Source organism: Poromitra crassiceps, assembly GCF_964638095.1.
Source record: "Poromitra crassiceps genome assembly, chromosome: 18".
NCBI lineage: Eukaryota > Metazoa > Chordata > Actinopteri > Beryciformes > Melamphaidae > Poromitra > Poromitra crassiceps.
This window is the reverse complement of record NC_139636.1, coordinates 25,205,876-25,213,550: the sequence shown is the minus strand read 5'-3', so window position 1 is coordinate 25,213,550 and position 7,675 is coordinate 25,205,876.

Genomic DNA, 7,675 nt, shown 5'->3' with positions numbered 1-7,675 from the left:
AATTAACATAGGGGGATTATGAGCTATATGCAAACCATTACAGATAACCATTTCCAACTGTGAAAACATGTCTTCATTCGGTGTGGAGAGTTTCATTTAGTAAATGGCATTGGCTAATTTTGCCATTTGGTTTTTCTTGGTCGTGTTATCGGTTACAACAATAAAATACAAAGATGTTGTTTTCTGCTGATAAGATGTCACATGTATGCAGCCTGATCCACTGTTCCAGCCTTAGTAGGTTGGTCTGTGGCCAGTGATATGATGAGAGGGCGTGGCTTTGCATTGTTTGTTCTTCTCAACGGTAACCTTCAACCAAATGAGTCAGGACTGACTGGCTCTTCAGGCTTGTGCTCAGCAGCCTCAGACACACCAAACAACTCCTATCTCTCTGACTGCAGACAGACTGACTGCAGTTTATGTCATCATTGATTCAGCACACTAACCCATATCCATGAGCTGCACTAATTAGGGGTGTCACGATACACTCAGTGCACGATATGATACGATACACGATATTGGGTTCACGATAACGATACGATATTTTAACACTATTTTTTGCAATCGATTTGTAAGTTGAGGGGGCATCCTCCACGCTAATTTGAGTAATTTCATCATTCTCATCCTCCGTGTCTGTAACGTCCCTCGTCTGTTCAAACAAAGCAATGAAAAGTAGAGCGAGCATGCAATCAGATGCAGATCAGTGCCACCATGTTCAGCTTCTTCTTCTCGCGATATGAGATTTCATCTCAACGATACATATTGTCACGTTTTGATATCGCGATATATTGTGGGACGATATATTGTGACATCCCTAGCACTAATACATCTTGATGTTTCAGTCAGTTGAGGGTGGAACAGAAATATAGGCAGTGCTTATGGCGTTACTGTGCCAGATAATACTGTCTTTTATGTTTAACCCAATCAAAGAAAAAAACACTTTACAGAGCTATAGCATAAACTGACGACAGCCGTTGGCTCGGAGGAAGCTTTCTCAATATTGACCGATTTTGGCTCGTAATGCTCAATAATCCTGTTCACAGCAACTCTTTGCTTGCTGAGGTAATCAACCAGGCACTGCAATGGCTATTGATTTTGTGTGATTCCTATCCTGACACTCATTTACATTTATTAAACTGTGGTCTGGAGGAGCTGTTATGAGATCCAACAGCCATTGTATCATAAAATAACCAGCGGTGCAGTGGAGTAGCCATTCAGCTTTATGATATCACGCTATCACCACCCACATCCCCCTAGCCACTCCCCCCCTACCCACCCCTCAAATTCTGACTCTCTACCACCTTCCTATCCCAAGCTCCCCTATTCCCACTCAACGCCTATGACTGACTGACTGACTGACTGACCGACTGACTGACTGACTGACTGACTGACTGAGTGTCCAGACTTTGCCATACTCTGATCCCGGCGGGGCCTGCTAGCCCAGCGCCATGGGAAAAAAAAATATCACAAAAAGGTGGGAAGTCCTTCAAATCTCAGAAGCGTTTTCAAAGGGCAAATGAAAAATGTTTGGAAAATAAGGCTTTTTTCAGTGTGAATTCCACATCTGGTTGCTCGGACGTTGGATAATAATAATTTGATACTGGAAGTTGACGCAGCTGAGCATGAGCGTCCTCGCACCACCCTCTCCTCTGCTCCCTGGGAAAGGGATTAGCTAACGTGGGATTCATCCTGACAGCCTACACACACTGTAATGACAAGCAAGGGGGTTTTATGAAGCTGCTTGGTTCCAAAGGAAGAAGTCACTGCCCGTTCACTTAAGTTCAGTTGACACTGCGAAAGGGAGTTAGTGCTTGAGGAAACTTCCTGCAGGTCAAGAGTGCTGCAGTTTTACCGTCCCAGTGCAGCATATGGATTCCCTGTTAAACTTGGCCCCAGGTCAATCTGGGAAATGCCTTACGCCAGCATGTGCTCCCTGAAGCGTGCAACAGAGATACGTACGCTAGCCCCCCCTCCCTCCCGCCCCTTTAGCTGTGCCGAGCAAGAGATTCGTGAAATGCATTTCTCCCATGGGACAGGTTTCCAGGAACAGGTTTGCTCTAGTGGTGTGCAATGAGCCAATAGCATAGCAGACAGCTGGCCGTGCGCACGCCTGTCCTCCTGGTGTTCTCCAGTGAAGTTGTTATAGCCACAGGCACAACTACATTCTAGCAGCCACACCGCTTTTTTGCCCTAAAGTCCTTCTTGTACTGATAGTGGAGGGTGGAAACTCATTTTTAAGACATGTCTCATCATCAGAACTATCCATGTCACATTTAGGGGCCCCCAGGAACAGCTCCGGAGGCTGTGAAGCAAATTGAACATGGTGGCCAAGCTCTGTATTGCAAGTCGCGAGACGCCCTCCTCCCGCCCAGAAAGAGAAATTCTCATCCACTTACATGAAAACCCGGAAGAAAACCCCCCCTTCAATTTGCTTCATGCGCCAATGAGCAGCCTTCATTCAAATGAATGGGTGGGCGTAACCTATCTGGTATCCAGTTCTTATAATACATCCATGGTTGAGCTCCAGACATTGGACACTTCCTTCATGTCTTCTGGCACTGTGTTGACTGTGAACTCTACTGAGGCTCCACCCTGCAGCTCAGATGAACGACTGGGTCTCCCTTAGCTTTGAAGAGGCAAAGAAACACATCACTGCATTGTACTTGGGCTATATTACTCAGTAGAATGGCTCTGAAGGGCAAAGTCATTGTTTTGTAAGTCCTTTCTGAACCAAGGAGGAGTTAACAACTCAGTAGCTCTGGTGGAATCTGGTGCAAGAAAATAAATCAATCCATCCACGGGAGCACTACAGCGATATTACGTTTTTAGACCTTCACACTCACAGAGCCATTGTGACATCATCAGCATCCTTTCCCCGCTTCCCACTGATGGTCACCGATGATGTCACTATTGACATGATTGTCAGCAGTCATTGCTCAAGTGACATCACTGATGACATCTCTTGCTTGAGTGACATCACTGATGACATCATCACTGATGACATCATCACCGATGACATCACTCACTGATGACATCACAATTGCTCGAGTGACATCACTGATGACATCAGTCAATGATGATATCACTTTTATGCATAGAATTGTTGATGTCACTCGACTTGGGCCAATTGTGATGTCATCAGTGTTGTCACCAGTGGTATCACTGGAGCTGCAATCTTATGCTGCCTAACTAGCAGAGACGTCTCCTGCATGTTTAGAAGTGGTTAAGGGACACCACTGGCAAAGTGGTGACAGCCACACTGTGGGGAGAGGATCGGCAGAGAGGTGATTGGAGCACCGGTGTGCCTTGCAACTCCGGACAGACAGCTCTCCAATTATAAGTATCTACCATATATAAAGTACTAAAAGTCTACACAACTGGAAAAAAGAATCCACACAAACACAAAACAATTGGGCATGTGATTAAACTTTCAAGAAGGTTATCACGATTGCATTTGCTGGTAATTGTAATGCTCCTCTGGGCATGCTGTGAGCTGTATGTATAAAGAAAAACAGCATTGGATTTGCATTTGTTTCCATTCAGGTTTTCATTCTTAACAACCACAATTAAATGGTGATTTCACAAGCAGCTCATAAATACAAGTTCAGTCAATCTAAGGAGATTTTGATTGATAGAGCACAGAATCATAAACTAAACTAAATCTGTTATAGCTAGTTTAAGACAATCTACTTCCAGCTATGTTGGGGTCTATTGCCTTGTTATTTGCTGTAACTTGAACTGTTTTCGCAGACATTAAATATGATGTTAGGTGGAGATCAACATGTGCTGCCTCCAGACAAGCTGAGACCAGCAACTCAACATGTCCTAACATGATCCACTCACAACAAGCCACTAAAAACTTTCAGCCACTATGTTCGGTCTGTCAAGAGGGGGTCATCCCTATGTTCCCCGGGTCCTATGTTCCCCGGGTCCTATGTTCCCCGTTTTTGTGGGACCGGGGAACATAGAACCCCGCTATGTTCCCTGGGAGAGGTTAGGTTTTGGGTTAGGGTCTGGGGGAGGTTAGGTTTAGGCGTGGGGGGTGGGAGAGGTTAGGTTTTGGGTTAGGGTCTGGGGGAGGTTAGGTTTAGAGTTAGTGAAAAACGGGGAATATAGAACCCGGGGAACATAGAACCCGGGGAACATAGACATGATCCCGTCAAGAGAGATGTCATGTCAGCACCCAAATATCAGCCCTGTGTCATATTATGTACCTGTTCACATACTTACAAGCTCATATATTTCCAAATGTTTGCAGGTGTTATGCCTATTATGTGCCGAGGAGGATGTTTGCTCTGAGGGACTGAACACACCTGAAGCACCAAGGTCTCTCAGGTGAGGGTGTAGTCTACTCTGTCTCCTTGGCAACCTGAGGAGATGTTGACTGTTCAGAGCACAGCTACAGAACAGTAGATGTGACATTACATCATAAGCCATGGTATAAAACATCCGCTATCTTACCTGGGTACAATTCTCAGCTGACTGTCATTGGAATCAATGGTGAAAGTGGCTTTATGCTACCATTATAATGCCAATGATAGTTAAACAAAACATAACTAGCAACTAGCAGACAAGTGTAACTGTCTAAAATGATTAAAAAATATATAAATCTTTTATCCTTTTTAGATTCTAATCATAACCCCAAAGAGACCTACTCAGTGATACAGTAGTTTTTTTTACAACGTTAGTCTATGGTAGGACGGTTCAGAAGGTAAAAAACAACTTTCTCTTACTGTGTGGTTGTTTTTTTATCATTGTTGCCATGAGTAAGTGGAGATAGCCTGGCTGAAACACACACACACACACAGCACACACACACACACACACACACACACACACACACACACACACACACACACACACACACACACACACACACACACACACACACACACACACACACACACACACACACACACACACACACACACACGCGCACACAAGTTGGACTGTTATGCCAGTTTGGACTGTACAACATGATTGGTGCAGTGTTTTCTAGGCTTTGTAAATAATACTGTTCCCTCCCTCTGGCTGTTGGGGTTGCTTGCCTGGGGTGGTGCCTGTGAGAAAATAACACTGTTGGAACAGAGATGGACTTGCACAGTTGCAGTGCACTTGGTGAAACACGTCCTCTTCCGCTGTCTTCCATTCCTTCCAGAGTATCGCATGTGGAAGTCATTTCACCCTAACCTGCTTTCCAGCTGTTGCCTATATCCCATCTGGCTTACATGAGATTAGTTACAGAAGGCATTTGCAAATTATCAAGTACAACGGCTAACTGTAAATTAAGCCTGACACTAGTGGTCACAAACAAATTGTTTAGTTTAGGGGACGAATGCACCTTTTTTATGTTTTGTTAATCATAAATGCGGTTAGAACACTGAGAGAGAGCTGTGTTAAAAATCGCCTTGACATAAGCAAATGGACATGAATCATGCATGTGAAGAGTTCTTATTGTGGTTCTGGCTGTAACATAAAATAGATCACCTCTGACACAGAGTTTTCACATTAATAGTGAAACAACAACAAAAGTCACACTTAAAACCACACTGATTCTATAGTCAGAAATATGCATGGAGTTACTGGTTATACAAAATGTGAGAGCGCCCTCTTGTGGTCTTCTCAAGCAGCATGCCGTTTTGTTACATATCTGGGTGGTAAGTCCCCCTTTAACTCAGACTCAGGTTCCTGAGACTCACATTTCTATTCCCTGACTGTTACAAATATAAAAGGAATTTCCGCACACTTTATTATGATAAGCTTTCGGTCGACAAGACCTTCATCAGAGCATGACTGTTGACTGGAAGGCATCTGCCTCAAACCTGCCAGCAGTGGGCTAACACTTCCCCATCTTCATCTCCTCCCTCATTGATCATTAAAGCCTTATTGTGAAAGAGTTGCAAATCCTGTCTTTTGTTTGAGGCGAGTCTGTAGGCTGTATAAAAAATATGGACAGAGTCACCCTGATGTCACCCATTGGTTTTTTGACTCTGTTTTGAAGCCTAGAGTATGGGAGTGTGGCCGCCGCCATCTTAGGGATCTTGCACTGCTTGTGCGAGACGGCACGACACCAGGTTTCCCACAGAGCCGCAGCTCCGCCTGCTATTGGTCTGTGATTGGCAAGCTGCACGATCACTGGACAGGCGACCTGTCAATCACGCCCAACGGGTGAGTTAGGATATCTAAAAAAAATCACCCCCGTACAGTTGTTATGAAAGGTGAAATGAGCTATATAGACCAAAACCGTGTTTTGAACCAGTCCATGTTTAACCCTGTTGTAAAGTCGGACATTTTAACATCGGGATGAACGGGGAACGACTCCCGTTTGGAGCCTCAAGTGGCCATTCAAGGAACTACAACTTTTAGTATCACTTCTGCTGCTTCATCTGTCCAAGCCCGAGCTTGTCGCCTGGTACTAAGTCTTCTAAGCCCAATACTAGGCTACTAGATAGGGACCAATTTGCAATTTAGTAATGCCCTCCTCACTGGCCCTCAGACTCCTGTGCTTACCTGCAGCTGATATCCCCTCTCCTCTCTGTGCTGCTGAGTGCTCTCCTCTCCTGACATGTGCTGTCCCTTCTCCTGATGTAATCTCTTCCTCTGACACATGTGCTCTCCCTTCTCCTGATGTAATCTCTTCCTCTGACACATGTGCTCTCCCTTCTCCTGATGTAATCTCTTCCTCTGACACATGTGCTCTCCCTTCTCCTGCTGATGTAATCTCTTCCTCTGACACATGTGCTCTCCCTTCTCCTGATGTAATCTCTTCCTCTGACACATGTGCTCTCCCTTCTCCTGATGTAATCTCTTCCTCTGACACGTGCTCTCCCTTCTCCTGACGTCATCTCTTCCTCTGACACATGTGCTCTCCCTTCTCCTGACGTCATCTCTTCCTCTGACACATGTGCTCTCCCTTCTCCTGACGTCATCTCTTCCTCTGACACATGTGCTCTCCCTTCTCCTGATGTAATCTCTTCCTCTGACACATGCAAAGCCACTGACTGACAGCTGAGAAAGCTCACTGTCTGCATACTAATGATGTATTATCCATTCTTACAGGGAGCCACACCGAACACATGGCTGGAAGTAAGTAGTCTTCCCTTAAATACCAGCTTGTTGTTTTGTAAGGTCTTTGCCAACGCTTGTTCAAAGGAACCAACTGTCTTCACTGTTCAAAACAGGTCAAGCTGAATCTGGATGCTCAAGTCAATGGCAAATGCAATAGATAGCCTACTTGCCGCTTTCATAGTGTGTGGATTAGTATAATAGCTTTACTCCAGCTTGTGCATGTCATTCATCTACTGTAGTTTCAGTCGGTAGGCTACAACATGCTTATGTGAGCTTGCATTTCAGTACAGGAGGGGTTTGTTTCTTTCATCAGCTTATTTCATGATGCTGCCATGATACAAATTCAGTTTGACAATAGATATTATGGACTTCAGTTATTTCCCCCCCATCATAGCAATTCCATGTAGTATCCAGTAGAGGGCGTTGCTGGATGTCAAATTTACCAAAATGGGACTGAGACTTGAATCTTTCTCCATAGCAGCTGCACTCCAGGCAGATGGTTGCTCTTTAGAGTAATGTTCAGAAGCATATTTTTTCGGAAGCATATCTAATTCATAGAGATTAACAGAAGTCTTTTACCATTTGTTCATTTGATATAAGCAGTCTGAGA